Here is a 16,703-nt window from a genome sequence, read left to right as displayed (position 1 = left end):
GTAACAGCATAGGTGACTGGGATTTCTTTTCGGGTCTTATGAGACCCGAAAAGAAATTCCCATTAGGTGGGGCTAATTGAATAACCCACGGTGATAAATTGTCTCACTGTAAATTATCACGGCTATTTGAATCTCTCCCATAATTGAGAATGCATCAGCAGCTAGAAAATAACAGGGGATGCCTGTTTTTTACTTATAGACGCAGAAAGAAAAAATGTTGTGATTAAAAATGAGTGATACATTTAAAACTATTCTGCAGAAATGTGTATGTTTTTCTGGCAAAAATGTGGTCTTAAGGAGCGTGCATTGAATTCCCCTAAAGTTTTTCTCAAGTCTTTACTTCTACCCCAATTTACCACAGAGTAGATTAAATTGATGCCTTTGTCACCCCAGATCTAAATTACAGAATTATAAATATAGGGCAGGGTGGCTGTTCTATGACACTCAAAACATGTATTGCCAAAATTCTTGCAGAAACGTCTGTTTCACTGCAACTTTGCTCATCTACAGTTGTGGGGAATGAATTTACAAACTAAAGAAAGACAAACACATCAGTTCTATTTGCATTACATATAATATTTTGAAAGAAAAATAGTTTGGGGTTCTTAATGAACCAACATAGTTAAGTTTTCATTGTACATACAACATGCGACCTCATCCATTTGTTATCATTTTGCATTTTAAAAGAGCGATGTTTTGTTTTTTATTATGCCTTTTCATGAATCTTGTGGTCTCCTAGATAAAAACAATGCTTTATACTGACACACACAAAGGGTCCGAGTCTAAGTTGGACATATATGCGGCTGTATGGTGGGCTAATTATTTTCTGTGTGCAAATGCACAAATCCACTCATGTACTGTATGGCAAAGATCCGCATGGTTGAATTAGAGATGTGCAGTTCGGTTCTCTAGAAATCCGAATCCACCTGAATTTTGGGAATCCGGACAGATCCGAGTTCACGGTTCTGATCTCCTGAGGTAATTCGGACAGATCCGAGTAGTGGTTCTGATCTTCTCATGGTTCGGAATTTGGATTTTAAATCTAAATTTTGGGTTTTGGAAAGCAAAAATGACATGATTTTAGTTTTTTTTTTAAAAACTTTATCAATTAAAAAAAAACACTTAAGGGTAGTTTTATAAGCAAACAAGGATGAATCCAGATCTAAAACCAAAACACAGGGGTCAGCACACATCTCTATTCTGAAGGAAGAAGCCTATTCCACCCACTGTTCTTATATCTTCAGCCATTAACATAAGTATCAGGACTTGCACCCACCCCATGCTGGGTGCAAAAAATCATTTTAAAACAGGCATCCATTCTCCGTCCGCTTGATATGATGAATCAAGGAAGCCTACTTACATGCCCAGGATACTCCAATGACTCCAATACTCCGAAGACAGAACAGTTCCTTGAGATCAAATAGTCACCGTCCAGTTACTGTCCAGTAACACCCATTTCACGGAAAGTGTGGTCCATCGAGAAGTGGATCAATCCATACTCACTAGTGATCTCCATTCATGTGCTTATGCCTGATCCGGTGCATGCACAGTTGCTGCATTAGCTGCATTAGATCCGTTGTTTGCTTCTTAGTTTTTGACCCACATCAGCATAATTTCAATCAGTCTATAAGATGTGGAATATATCTTTTGCTGTTTATTGAAATGGTGAAAATGTTTTATTACACTTTCATTTGTAATAAAGTTTCAATGCCATAACATAGTAAAACTAATCAATGTATCATATTAATATATAAATCTAGAACAGGGGTGGCCAACCAGTCAGAGAGCCCAAAAATATCTGTGGTCAAGTTGAAGAGCCAATTGCATGCACGCGCCGGTTGGTCACCCCTGATCTAGAAGGAATAAATTACAGCACACAAAAATGTCTTGGCAGGTCATTTATTTTATGCTTCAGGATGGTTTTCACATCTTTATTTTTCAGGCTGTAAATCAGTGGGTTTAGCATAGGGACAACAGCTGTATTAAATAGAGATAAAAGTTTATTGGTGTCCAAGTTAGTAACTGATGTTGGACTTAGATATTGGCATATCAGTGTCACATATAGGAGTATGACAACTGTGAGGTGTGAGGAACATGTGTAGAAGGTTTTCCGTCTGCTTGTGCTGGATCTCATTCTCAGTATGGTAACAATAATAAAAATATAAGGGAGGAAGGTGAAAAAAGGAGGGAAGGTTGCATCAAAAACGCCCCCTAAATGAATGGAAATCCGCACAAAATAGGAATAATTACAGAGTAGGTTCTCTAGAATAACAGGGTCACAGAAGAAGTGATTTATTTCTCTGGTCCTATAGCAATTGAAGAATGAAAATGATACAAGAACAGGAAAAACTTGCATAAACCCCCACAGCCAACAGAAAATGATCAAGAAAGTACAGGTTCTATGGCTCATAACGACATGGTAATTGAAGGGATTGCATATGGCGGCATAACGGTCATAACTCATGACTGTTAAAATAAAAAGCTCATTACATGTGAGAGATGCAAATAAATACATCTGTGTCAGGCAGGCAAAGACAGAAATTGAGTTATCCCCTGAAATAAAGTTAATGAGAACATTGTGAAGAGTAATAGTGGATGAAGACATGTCCAGGATGGACAGGTTGGCCAAGAAGTAGTACATTGGAGTGTGGAGACGATGATCCAGACAGACCAATAGAACAATGGTCATGTTACCAGCAAGAGTGAAGAGATAAATGAGCAGAACCAGAATGAAGCTCAAACACTGCAACTCTGGAATATCTGAAATGCCTTTAATAATGAAATAGTCTATAGTGGTCTCATTCACATACATTTCATAGTTCAAAATTCTGAAAGAGAAAATATTGTTTGGAACATAATTTGTTTGAATTATATTATACTTTTGCATCCACTTACACAATAAGACAGTGTCTCATTTAAATAACAGAGGTATGTACACTGATTTGCTTGCCAATTTTTTTTTTAAATAATCGAAACAATTATATTTCAAAAATATAAATACTCTAATTAAATTTGGGGTGCATAAAGCAATGAAAAAGTTTATTACGGAGTAATTTTAGGCCTTTTTTTAAACTCTCCCAAATATAACATGGAATTAAAAATCTAATTAAGCTAATTGGAAACTTCCAATTACCTTATTAGTCATGGGGGGTCCAAGAAGTTCTCCAGAGGGTCCTCACATTTTAACCAAGTTTATTCTGACTGGTTCAATGCAAGTTTCAAACTGGATTGCAAAATGAATTTGCAATGAGAATATGCTGAGATAAAGGTAACTCGCTACTCACACCTAATTGTATTGACCACTAAGAATGATAAAGAACATGACAATAAATATACAATAGAATTATTGGAATTAAATATACCAGTATCATTGGTAATAACAAACTACATAATAACAATTCAAAGACTGGGTAAAGTCCAAAGCAAAGGTCTGCAACGTAGCATCTAGGTTCACCAAAATCAGCATCCAAAAGTGTCTTTGGAAATCTAAAGCCAATTTTGAAAGTGGGTATTAAACAGGCAAAGTCTACAATAACTGAAACACAGAAGATCCAAAGAGCTTAGTAACATCCATGCAGTCCTCAAAGTGCCTATTGTGCACAACTGTGAAACGAGCCATAGGACTGTTTTTTATCTGTATACATTCATGCCTTCGGAATGTTTTATTTATTTTTTTTACAATAATCAGCAATAAAACAACCATTCATGAGCTTTGTGAAATGATTATGAAGATATGTGACTTTAACCTTTACAGACTCCACATATTTCTAAACACAAGAACTAAATAACGTCAACTGGGCTACATTTTGCAATGTGCTCATGTTGTCTTTCACAAAGAATGTGAGTGCAAAGGTGCAAAATGCATTGATCTTTGGGCCAGCATTTATTGTTTTATAGGAGAAAATTATTTAAATAAGTTAAAGGTATGGAAAGCATTTTAGGGGTGAGGAGTTGCCAAAGAAAAACGAGAAGAAAAAATAATTTGTATATGGAGGCACTAAGCATCTACATGTGAAATATGTATTAAATGTAACATTATTTATTCCTATTTAAAAATTATTATGCTTCAATTAAATTATTTTGCAAATAATGTAATAAAGATAGATTTGCTGTATAAGAAGTTAAAAAAATTCTTTAATTCAGTTTTCTCTATTAATAAAAACAGAAGATTCCCGTGTTTGTATCTACCAATAAATGTATATTATTGAATATACTGTATCTCATAGAGTTCTTTTGCTATCCTATGTTTAATATCCTAGATAGTTATAATAATCTAAGAGGTTCCCAAACTTGGTCCTCAAGGCACCCTAACAGTCCAGGTTTTAAGGATATCCAAGCTTGGTCACATACTTATTTAGTACCCCAGCCAATTTGATTTAAACACCTGTGCTCAACCATGGATATCTCTAAAACCTGAACTGTTGGGGTGCATTGAGGACCGCACTTGAGAACCTCTTAATTTTAACAATTTCACTGACTTGCAATACTTGTTCTTCATTTCACTTTTATTAGTATTACAACATGCAATATGTAAATAACTGCTTGAATGTTTTATTGACATTATTGCTAATATACATTTTTTGAAATGCAGGTTATATCATATAGTGTTTGTACCAAATGCATTTATATGTTACCTTCATTCATTTAACTATTTTTGAGCTTATTATTCATCCACATTATAATATTGTGACAAATATCTACTTTATTATTAAGCTTCTTCCAATATGAGTTACTAATATCCCGTTGTTGTTGTCCTTCATGTATTTTCTCTACTGTGTAAAACATCCAATAAGAGTCTAATGCAAACTGTTTTGCATTTTGTTTCGTTTTATATGCAGTACTGTATATCAGATGTCACAAGTTTTGATTCAGTCAATAGCAACTGTTCTATTACATCCACTTTCATTAATAAGGAACATGCAGTTGTGATTGGATATTGCTAAAAATCTATTTATAGTGAAGTTTTCAGAATGTGGCTATGAATCATTTATTATTAAGATATAAATCTACCACTTAGAAAAGAAGATTACAATTAACTTGTTTTGTCATTACCATACCTTAATAATAAATGAAGTCTCATAGTGCATAGTGTAGTAGAGGACCTTTCTTTCTCTAGTTGCTATATTTTCCAGTATTTACCTCTCCGAAAAATAACTGTTCTGCCGCCCCTTAGGTGGCAGCGATTGGGCCACGACTGATATTTTTAACAGGATGCTTTGTATACCATCTAATTGCACTGCTGTATAAAAATTATTTTATATGTGCAATGCAATAAAAACATAGCAACATACAAATGTAACATGTAATAATAGCAGTCCCTATGTCACCTTACTGTTATTAAAAGTAGTTAAAACAATACACTTACAGATATGCAGCTTATTGCAGTGATATAACATGTTCTACTACAATATGTTAAACACAGCAGCACAATTATATCCACTTTAAATCAAACAAACTTTTTTATGCAAAAACAAAGTGAAAAATACAAACAGGAGTCTTCTCCGTCTGTATTAAATCAGAAATCTCTGTAGACGATCCCTCACAAACCTGCTAAGGTGCTGCCTGTGTTATTCTGTCAGTCCCAGGCATTTATAACTCTCTGATCCTCTACAGCCTGAGGTCTCTCAGGATCTTCATAACTTAACTTAATCTAAAGAAAAGTTTTGTTACTTCCTTATCTGCACTTCAAGTTTCAGTTTATTACATAATGAACCTTAAAAGTGATTAGAAGTACAGGTGTGTTCTCCACATCTTTGCTGCAGTCACCCCAAACAGCCCCTCTCGGCGCATCAGGCCCTGTGAGACTGCGTCTTTTTTTTGTGTGCAGAAAATGCATCTATCTAAGTCACAATGCAACTAGGACGCACCAGGAGACCTTGCTGATTAATTTGATATGCAACACTTGTATATCTGTGTGCAACTGAGCCTCTGAATCAGCATACAAAGTGCTATGATATAGCAGCACCTAATTGACAGGTGATCGCTAAAATGCTGCCGCAAGGAAGCCACAAAAATACAGGGACACAAACCTGATAATATGGTTATCTATAGCATGAAGACACCTCCAGAAAATTATTATTATCATCATCAATTGATTATTTTGCAGCAGGTCTATGGGATGCTTTAAGATAAGCCTGCTAAAACGCGTACCTTAAAGCATACTTGCCTTCCCTCCCGATTTGGACAGGAGCCTCCCGAAATTCGAGTGCCGATCTCGACCTCCCGGTAAGGCAGACTTTCCTCATGGCTGCCACCCTCCTCTCCTATCCCCCCCGCAATTACTTTTGAAACCTCTGCAGTGGGGGGTGGGGGGGGGGGCGACTGTAATATTGGCATTGTGCAGCAGGGGCAGGGTCAAAATGATGTGATTGTGTGGCCCTACCCACAAATACTCAGTCTGGCTAGCCCCACCTCCTTGTGCTGGCCACGCCCCCCTGTCATGCCGATCTGGCTGCTCCCTCCCGGAAGGGGCAGCCAGAAAGTCGGCAAGCCTGCCTTAAAGTAACATGTTACTCAAATTGGATGCAGCACAAAATGCTACAGTAAATGTGGCACAAATTGGATGTTCAGTTTAGGAACCATTGGTATCCTACTGCATTTGCTGTTATCTAAACCGCATGTGGTTTGTGTCTTTTTCAACTTTGCACAAACTGCAGATTTATAAATCAGGCTGATTGGTTTCACAAACCTACATACTGTTGATGGTCATTCTAAAATTGTACACTGTACTGTAATGAACACTGATGGACAGAGATTCTTTGCTGTATCTGAGAGGAAGTCAGTGAGTGTGCATCTCAAAGTAATGCTCACATGAATTCCTGAATTTCTGAACCTTACAGTATGTCATTGGTACTAAGGGCCAGGTTCAATCAGCTGCGAAAACCCATCGTTTAGCGAAAAGTTTACACTTGTAAAAATGCGCGTCATGCAATCCTATTAGCCGCGGCTTTTTGCACATGTAAATTTTGCACAGCTAAAAGTAGCTGATAGTTTTCACCATCTCTGAGCAGGTGACAAAATGTGTGAAACCTAAAAATGTGGGGACTTGGTTCAGAACCTCTTGGAAACTACCCCCCCACCCCCATTAATGACTAATTATGCAAAAAAAAAATTTTTATTAACTTAATTCCCCTAATAATTACATATCATTTTGGGGTCAAAATGTAAAAAGTGTTTGAAAATGGGTTTAAAGTAGCGTGGTAGGTACTTTGGGGGGCTGTATGGGTGGGACAATGACAAGTGTTTTTGGGATTGCAGGTGGCTGCAGCAGGTGTGTTTTTAAGTACCATAAAATGACACAAAAATATACTTGCACCCATTTTTATGTATCCCTAATTTAACTGCAGCATTTATTTTGCCCAAAAAACTTGCTTTCTATAATTTTTTCACTATTAAAAAAATACATATAACAGCCATTTGACACAATTTAAAAACCCCAAACCCTCTGATATTGCCCAATAAAAAACTTCAAAAACTATTACCCAATGTTAGTTTACCTTTTTTTGGGGGGTACAGGCATATTTCCCCATTTTCAGGTGAACGTTTTGACATATTTTTTGGGGCCGAATGCTGCATTGTGTCTTTTGTAATAGGATTGCCCGAAAACCAACATACGTGATAGTGGCAAAAAGTGACACATTCGGGCAAAGGGTATGAAAAGTTTACAGTTTATGCATTTCATTGAATAACAAAGAGCACAATAACTCCCCCAAATGGGGGGGGGAGAAAGTAAAGTGAACTATGCAATTTTAGTATAGACAATATACATAGTAATAACAATAATAATAATAATAATATAACCAAATCTCTCATGATCAGTAAAGAAAACTGGTTTGCGTTAATGTGTGCTTTCTAAAACTTATCCCAAGTACAAAATTTGCATTTACAGTAGATCATAAAGTTACATTTATTTATTATTTTGTTTATATCAATATCATTTCTCCTTTAGATATCCACCTACCCTATACTAGGTACACATTATATCCCTGGAAAGGGATGCGGTCATAATCCTGCCAAAACGGATGCCGGCACTTAGAATACAGGCACCGGAATCGCAACACCTGTCAGAATCCTGGTGCCAGCATCCCGACCACCAGCATCCTGAAGTAGTGGGGTTCGGGGGAGGGTTAGGGTTAGGCCCTTACCGGAGGGTTAGGGTTAGGCACTAGAAGGGACGGTTATGGTCAGGCACCTACCCGATGGTTAGGGTTAGGCACCAGGAGGGAGGGTTAGGGTTAGGCACTAGGGGAGGGCTGCTGGGGGAGGTGAGGTTTAGGCTGCATGAGTAGGGTTAGGTTTAGGGTGTGGGGAGGTAGGGTTAGGGGTAGGTGTAGGAGAAGAGTTAGGATACCTACCGACAGGTATGATATCCTAACCCTGTCGGGATGCCGAAATTGGGATTTTGACCGGCAAGATCCCGAGTGCCAACATCCAGTACCCACCCCCCTGGAAAGGCAGTAGGCATATAGGCTGCATACAAGTAAAAGAGAGAGCTGTTAATCTGATATTAGTATAAAGAAAAATACTTTTATTCCATTAAAGGAAGAATGATGACACACAAGGGAGACCAATATCTATAGTATAAATGGTATATATATATTATTTAATTAAGAAGTAAAACAGTTATATAAAGTAAATATCTTAAATATATATTGCAATATTCATAAAATATGTGCACATCATAGCATAAAGGAACTTTTTTACATTCTTAACAACAAAGTCATTGGTGTTCCTGTGTGGTGACTGGGAAGTGGCCTGAAACACCAAAAAAGGAAGTCTCATGGGCATGTTATGGGAGTGTCGCAGTTGAGTAAGAGGCTGAGGGCCTGATTCAGAGCCGGACGCTCTGACAAGAGCGCTTGCTCTGAATCAGGGCCGTCCTAGCTCAAATTGGAGCGTCCTCCTGGCCGCTCGCATAGCTGTGGGTGACCACCCACAGCATATGCAAGCGGCCAAAAAGATGGTCACAATGGTCAAGACCATCGAGACCATCGGGCTTGCAACGAGACCCTGCGGTAGGGTCTTGCTGCCGCAAGCGCAGGAGTGCTTTTGGCTCTATCAGAGCCAAAATCACTCCCACTGACATCACTAGTGATGTCAGTGGGGCCGGACCCAGACGGTAGGCATTCCCATGGGAACCCCGGTACGCCCACCAAATGGGGCGTGCTGTCACTCACCATCGACAGCATGCCCCCTTTGGTGCGAGACCCATAACGACGGTTTGGCCGTCGCTATGTGGGTCTCATGCATGCACACGACGGAGCTCCCTCCATCGTACGCCTGCGCACTAGGGAACCATCGACCCGCTTGCGAGCGCTCAGCGCTCGTGAGCGGGTCTAAATCAGGCCCTGAGTTCTAAGATGCACTGCCACAACCTTAGGGGCCATGTTTAACCAGAGTTCAGATGGAAACAATGCACTTTCCAAGTGTTGAAAGTAATGATGCGTCAATGGTGGATTGTTAAGAACCAACAGTGGTATTGCCACATTCACGGGCATTGACAGCTGGCATCTCAGGGTTTGCACTTATCAAAAAGTTTCTCAAACCAGTTCATTGAGCTTTTGAAAATTCACATGCTTGTTGACCTTCTGTTTATTTGATACCATTTGTAGTGATTTCATTAAAATGGCTTGGCGCAGAGCCATTATCCCCAGGCCATGCTGTTTAGGTGGTATTGGTATTTTGTTTTATTTTTAAACACTATTATTATTTACCCAGTTCTTTTGGAACATTATCTGGAGATCCACAGGTTCCTCATACAGTACAACAACAGCAACCACCAAATATAACTCTCTAGCCTCTGCAAAAAGTACTTATTAAATGTACGAGACAGTTCAAAGTGCAGCAATAATTAATGACTTCACTTTAGACAGAGCAGTCATTTTTCTTTAATTTCTAGAGGCAGATTTCTCAAACCCCAGCTTTGATAAATCTTGTCTATCATAATCAACGCTATACGTTGTATGAAAATGCATCACATTTTTAGCAATTTGATATTATTTTCTGTTCTTTACATTAGAATTCATTGCAAAACAGATGATTTCTGTAATTTCTGGTTTAAGATTTTTTTCTCTGAGATCTATGGCTTAAGATCTATCCATCAAGTGTCAGTTCTGTTTGCATTTCCTCTTATTATTTCCTCTGCACAGAAGTGGAGATATTTTATTAAATAAATTACTTTTAAAAGCAGATTTATTTGGAAAATTGGCATCTACATTTTTTTCAATATTTGGAAAAATTCTAGAAATGAAATTATGTGGCATTTAGCGTTTTACACCAATCCCCATTTTTTAGTTAAACCATACATACACTTAGCATTACACATGACCTTCATAACTTCCCTATCTAATTACATCCCTTCTTATGGTCCACATATAACTTCACATATTTTCTTTTTCTTCACTTTTACATTCTTCTGACCTTTGGCCAATATTTCTGTGAGACTGGGTCATACAGCCCACCAAGTATCTCTGCAATCTGGCTGGCCTAATATGCAATATGTAACACCTATCCTTGTGTATCAATGCCTATTTCCCTGTAGATTGTGATATTGAGGGCAGGGCCTTCCTACTGTACCTCTATTTCTGTTATTACCCAGTTTTGTTCTATTAATGTTGTTACAATTGTAAAGCACACGGAATATGTTGCGCTATAAAAGAAACTGTTAATAAATAATAAATAAATATATACATCATCTACAGTATGTAATGAGGAACTAAATAGATTGCATAGTAAAAATTCAGGGCACCTGTAATGACCTATAAATATCTATAACATATACTTATCCCAAGACAATGGAGTACTCTTCATCAGTAAAACAATATTAAACAATGACTAATAGCAAATGAGCAGTGAGAAAAGTTCACATGTGGGTTGGTTGGGTTCCTAAGCTGTGTCAATAAGCATGACACTGAAACAAGATGCAGTGGATTAATAGTAAGCTAGCATTAAAAATCAGCTTCAACAGATTAATCTCCACCTCCGCTTTAGAGCTTCTTTCACGTCTTTATTTTTCAAGCTATAGATGAGTAGGTTGAGCATAGGAACAATAGCTGTGTTAAGCAAAGAGTACAGCTTATTGGAGTTAATGGTGGACACTGGCATTAGATACTGGCAGATAAGAGCTGTATAAAAAAGAATGACAACTGTGAGGTGTGAGGAACACATGTAGTAGGTTTTGCATCTTCCAGTCGGGGAGTGGATCTTCAGAATGTTGACTACCATGAAAACGTAAGAGATGAACGTAAGAAAGAATGGAAAGATTGCCAGGAATAATCCATTTACAAAATTCAGTAGTTCCAAAGAAAGAACATTGTAACAAGGGAGTCTTATGAGAGGCACCGTGTCACACAAGAAGTGGTTGATTACATTGTACTTGAAGCAAGTGAAGCCAGTAAGAAGCACAACTAGAGGAAAAACCTATATAAACCCCAATGCCCAACAGAACATGGCCAAAATAATACAGACTTTATGACCCATGACCATATTATAGTGTAAAGGGTTGTAGATGGCCGATCATAACTCATAGCCGTCAGTATCAGTAACTCATCACATGTTAAAAATGCAAAAACAAACATTTGTATCGTGCAAGCAGAGAACTGTATTGGATTAAAACTAGGGGTGTGCACCGGCCACTTTTCGTGTTTTGGATTTGGATCTGGATCTTTCTTCGTGTTTTGGATCTGGATTGGTTTTGCCAAAACCACCCTTCCGTGTTTTGGGTTCTGGGTTTTGTGTTTTGGATCTGTATTTTTTTGAAAAAAAGCATAAAAACAGCTAAAGTCACAGAATTTGTGGGTTTTTCTGCTCCTATGCTATTATTAACCTCAATAACCTTAATTTCCACTCATTTCCAGTCTATTCTGAACACCTCACACCTCACAATAGTGTTTTTATGTCCAAAAGGTTGCACCGAGGTAGCTGGATGACTATGCTAAGAGATACGAGTGGGCGGCACAAACACGTGGTCCATCTAGGAGTGACACTGCAGTGGCAGACAGGATGGCAATTTGAAAAACTAGGCCCCAAACTATACATAATGCAAAGAAAATAAGAGCTGCAAGATGGAATTGTCCTTGGGCCCTCCCACCCACCCTTATGTTGTATAAACAGGACATGCACACTTTAACAAACCAAACATTTCAGCGCCAGGGTCTGCCACACGACTGTGGCTGAAATGATTGGTTCGTTTGGGCCCCCACAAAACAAGCTGGCAATTAATCTGTCCCTGCACAAACTGGCTCTACGGAGGCAAGATGTCGTCCTCATCCTCCTCATCCACCGATTCCTCACCCTCTTCAGTGTTGTGTACATCCTCATCCTCACACAGTATTAATTCGTCCCCGCTGGAATCCACAACCACAGATCCCTCTGTACGTTCTGGAGGCTGGTCTCCCTGGAAGAGTTGATAATTCATTTTATGAACATCATCTCCACATTTTGTGGAAGCAACCTCCTACGCCTTTCGCTGACAAGGTTCCCGGCTGCACTAAACACTCTTTCGGAGTACACACTGGAGGGGGGGGCAACTCAGGTAAAATAGAGCCAGTTTGTACAGGGACCTCCAAATTGCTTCTTTTTCCTGCCAGTACAGGTACGGACTGTCTGACATGCCTACTTGGATGCTGTCACCGATGTAATCCTTTAACAGACAGACGCACGCTTGTCGCTGCTGCTTTGAGGATGCAAGTGCGGCTACAGCCCACACAATTCACAAAGACAGAAAAAAGAAGAAGAATATTTTTATTGTTTGTGTAGCACACTTTGAGGGTGTCACCACCCTTTAACAGACAGACGTACGCTTGTCGCTGCTGCTTTGAGGATGCAGGTGGAATCTAGACGGGATTTGGAACCGAGGACACACTACCTCCATCAATTGTCTAAATCCCACTGCACTAATGGCGGATACCGGACGCACGTCTAACACCAACATAGCAGTCAAGGCCTCAGTTATACGTTTTGCTTCAGGATGACTGCGGTCGTACTTCATCCTCATCGCTAGGGACTGTTGGAGGGTCAATTGTTTAGTAAAAGTAGTGATGTTCCTACTTCCTCTCTGGGATGATGAACAACTCCCAGCAGCAGCAACAGCACTAGGAGGAAGTGGTCCTTGATCTTTCCCTATTTTATTTTTATCGGAGAAAGTTTGGTCCTCCATTTATGTTATATTGATATATACGTGCGGCTAAAGCGCACACAAACACAGAAAATATTTTTTTATTTTTGCTGGAGAGTAGTGCACTTTGTGGGTTACACCACCCTTTAAAAAATGAGCCAGCCGGCTCTTTACTTATGGGACACAGGCGCACGCTAGGCGCTGCTCCTTTGTTGATGCACGTGCAGCCACAGTGCACACAAGTCACAAACACAGAAAATAATTTTTTTTTTGGTTTGGACTGGAGTGTACTTTGGGGGTCACAGCACCCTTTAACGGTCAAGCCAGCCGGCCCTTTACTTATGACACAGGCGCACGCTTGGCACTACTTTGTTGATGCACGTGCGGCTACTGCGCACACAATTCACAAACACAGAAAATATATATTTTTTTGGTTTGAAGTGTACTTTGGGGGTTACAGCACCCTTTAACGGTCAAGCCAGCTGGCCCTTTACTTATGACACAGGCGCACGCTTGGCACTACTTTGTTGATGCACGTGCGGCTACTGCGCACACAATTCACAAACACAGAAAATAATTTTTTTTCTGGTTTGGACTGGAGTGTACTTTGGGGGTTACAGCACCCTTTAACGGTCAAGCCAGCCGGCCCTTTACTTATGACACAGGCGCACGCTTGGCACTACTTTGTTGATGCACGTGCGGCTACTGCGCATACAATTCACAAACACAGAAAATATATATTTTTTTGGTTTGGAGTGTACTTTGGGGGTTACAGCACCCTTTAACGGTCAAGCCAGCCGGCCCTTTACTTATGACACAGGCGCACGCTTGGCACTACTTTGTTGATGCACGTGCGGCTACTGCGCACACAATTCACAAACACAGAAAATAATTTTTTTTGGTTTGGACTGGAGTGTACTTTGGGGGTTACAGCACCCTTTAACGGTCAAGCCAGCTGGCCCTTTACTTATGACACAGGCGCACGCTTGGCACTACTTTGTTGATGCACGTGCAGCTACTGCGCACACAATTCACAAACACAGAAAATATATATTTTTTTGGTTTGCAGTGTACTTTGGGGGTTACAGCACCCTTTAACGGTCAAGCCAGCTGGCCCTTTACTTATGACACAGGCGCACGCTTGGCACTACTTTGTTGATGCACGTGCGGCTACTGCGCACACAATTCACAAACACAGAAAATATTTTTTTTTTTAGTTTGGACTGGAGTGTACTTTGGGGGTCACAGCACCCTTTAACGGTCAAGCCAGCCGGCCCTTTACTTATGACACAGGCGCACGCTTGGCACTACTTTGTTGATGCACGTGCGGCTACTGCGCACACAATTCACAAACACAGAAAATAATTTTTTTTTTGGTTTGGACTGGAGTGTACTTTGGGGGTTACAGCACCCTTTAACAGTTAAGCCAGCCGGCCCTTTACTTATGACACAGGCGCACGCTTGGCACTACTTTGTTGATGCACGTGCGGCTACTGCGCACGCAATTCACAAACACACAAAAAATATAATTTTTTTAGCACATGGGGGGAGCACCCCTGATGGACAGAGCACCCCCTGGACAACACTACAGCACCCCTTTAGGACTGGGACACTGCACAGGACTTTGGAGTGGACACAGCCCCTATGGAGAACTGACTGCACAACACAGTCCAGCCAGCCCCTATGGACTTTGAAGTAGTGGACAACAGCAGCACAGCGCAGCACAGCACAGCACAACACTACTCTGCACTACACTACACTACACTACACAGCCCAGCCAGCCCTAACTCCCACCCTCCCTCTTCACTGTCCACAGCCGAGTGAGAAAATGGCGCCGACGCGGGTACCTTATATAGGGTCCAAAACCCGTGAGACTCGGAAGGCGGGATGATGACGTTTTGCCTCGATTTCAGATCCGAGTCAGGCGGGAAAAGTCGAGCCTGACTCGGATCAGCCTCGGATCGGGGTGGCTCGGGGGGGTTCGGATTTCAGAAATCCGAACCCGCTCACCCCTAATTAAAACCTGTTATAAAATCAGCAAAGACCCTGTGTAGAGTGACGTTAGTAGAGAACATGTCCAGGATTTAGGGGATACTCCCCTTTCTGTTTTTCATGTCCAGAATGGACAAGTTACATAGAAAGAAGTACATGGGAGTTTGGAGATGATGATCCAGACAGACCAATAGAAAAATGGTCAGGTTACCACCAATGGTGATGAGATAGGTGATCAGAACCAGGAGGAAAATTGGAAGTTGCAGGTCAGGAACATTTGAAATCTCTATCAGGATGAAGTACATCACCATGGACTGATTTGTGGAATTCATATGTACTGTACTGGAGAATACACAGTCTAATATATACTTCCACTTAAAAAATGTAAAGTCCTTTTAAACCATTATGCCTATTTACATAGTGTGGTTTTTATTTGCTTTCTTTGATGTATTTTAGCACACAAATCATTGGTGCCAGTCTTTGATATTGTAGGGAAGATTTGGACTGACATATTATTTGTTGGGAGATGCCAGTGGCTCTGAAACATTAAGGAATTTACACATTTATTATATTTTTCTTTATTAAACATTTTGCTGTATAATTTTATATTTTTAAATTAAGACTTCATGTAGGGCTTGTATGCATAGAGATGGGCAATGTGCTACAGCCACGTTTGAGTTTTTAGGAATGTCAGTGTGAGTACCACTGTCATTCTAGTATTCAGTACAGTACATTAAAGACAGGGAACACTAACACTTGACTATACACATAATAAAGCAAATTTCTTTATGTGCATAGGCTGTGTCGGAGGTATCTCAACATGCATCCAGCTCAAAAATAGTAGTATTTACCATCAGGCCTTCATCAGGCTTAAAACATTTCTTTCTTAGCGTATAGATATGTTAGCAGTAAACACTAAAGTTGCATTACCCTACAATACTTATAAAATAATAATAATAATAATAATAATAATAATAATAACAATAATATAATTAACTGTCAAACAAATAAGTGAGAATGTTTGCTTAACAGTGATATTATTATATACTAAATTCACATTTTCTTATACTGTAACATTGAATTCAAATAAACACATACAGGTACACAAAATAGTAATTTTTTGGAAAATTGATCCACACACACTGTCCATCATTTAGCCATGCTATTGTCAGATGCCTATGTAACAGCCTACGGACTGCAGGCATCGACGAGTTTCTTGCAAAACTGCCCAATGTATTAAAGTAGTCATTTAAAAGGCAAAATCAACCCGATTTTGCCTTTTAAATGGTTAATAGGTTAGTGACAAAGTTCAAACCTAGTATGTGTTTATCCATGTTTATAGGGAATATAGATTATAAATTATGATCCATTGGGGATGTGTGCTATATAAAAAAAATAAAATATAAATTAAGCTAAATAAAATATCTACTATTTATCCTATAAAAATTCAATCAAGGGGACACTTCTTTCCTGCAGTACCCTTTATGGAAAAGACAAGTAATACAAAAAGAGAGCTGCAACATGATATACTATATCTGTGATGCTAATAAATTAAGTATTATCAGCTGGAGGTGTTAATACACAAGCAGCCAATCAG

At 39.5% G+C, this 16,703-nt stretch overlaps 1 pseudogene; it reads right to left on the bottom strand.

Annotated features, from left to right (window-relative positions):
• Positions 1-400: 400 nt before the first annotated feature.
• Positions 401-15,438, bottom strand: LOC148475070 (uncharacterized; annotated as a pseudogene).
• Positions 15,439-16,703: the final 1,265 nt, after the last annotated feature.

This window comes from Taudactylus pleione, unplaced genomic scaffold (assembly GCF_031769625.1).
Source record: "Taudactylus pleione unplaced genomic scaffold, aTauple2 ptg000783l, whole genome shotgun sequence".
Classification (NCBI taxonomy): Eukaryota; Metazoa; Chordata; class Amphibia; order Anura; family Myobatrachidae; genus Taudactylus; species Taudactylus pleione.
This window is presented reverse-complemented; position numbering and strand designations above follow the sequence as displayed.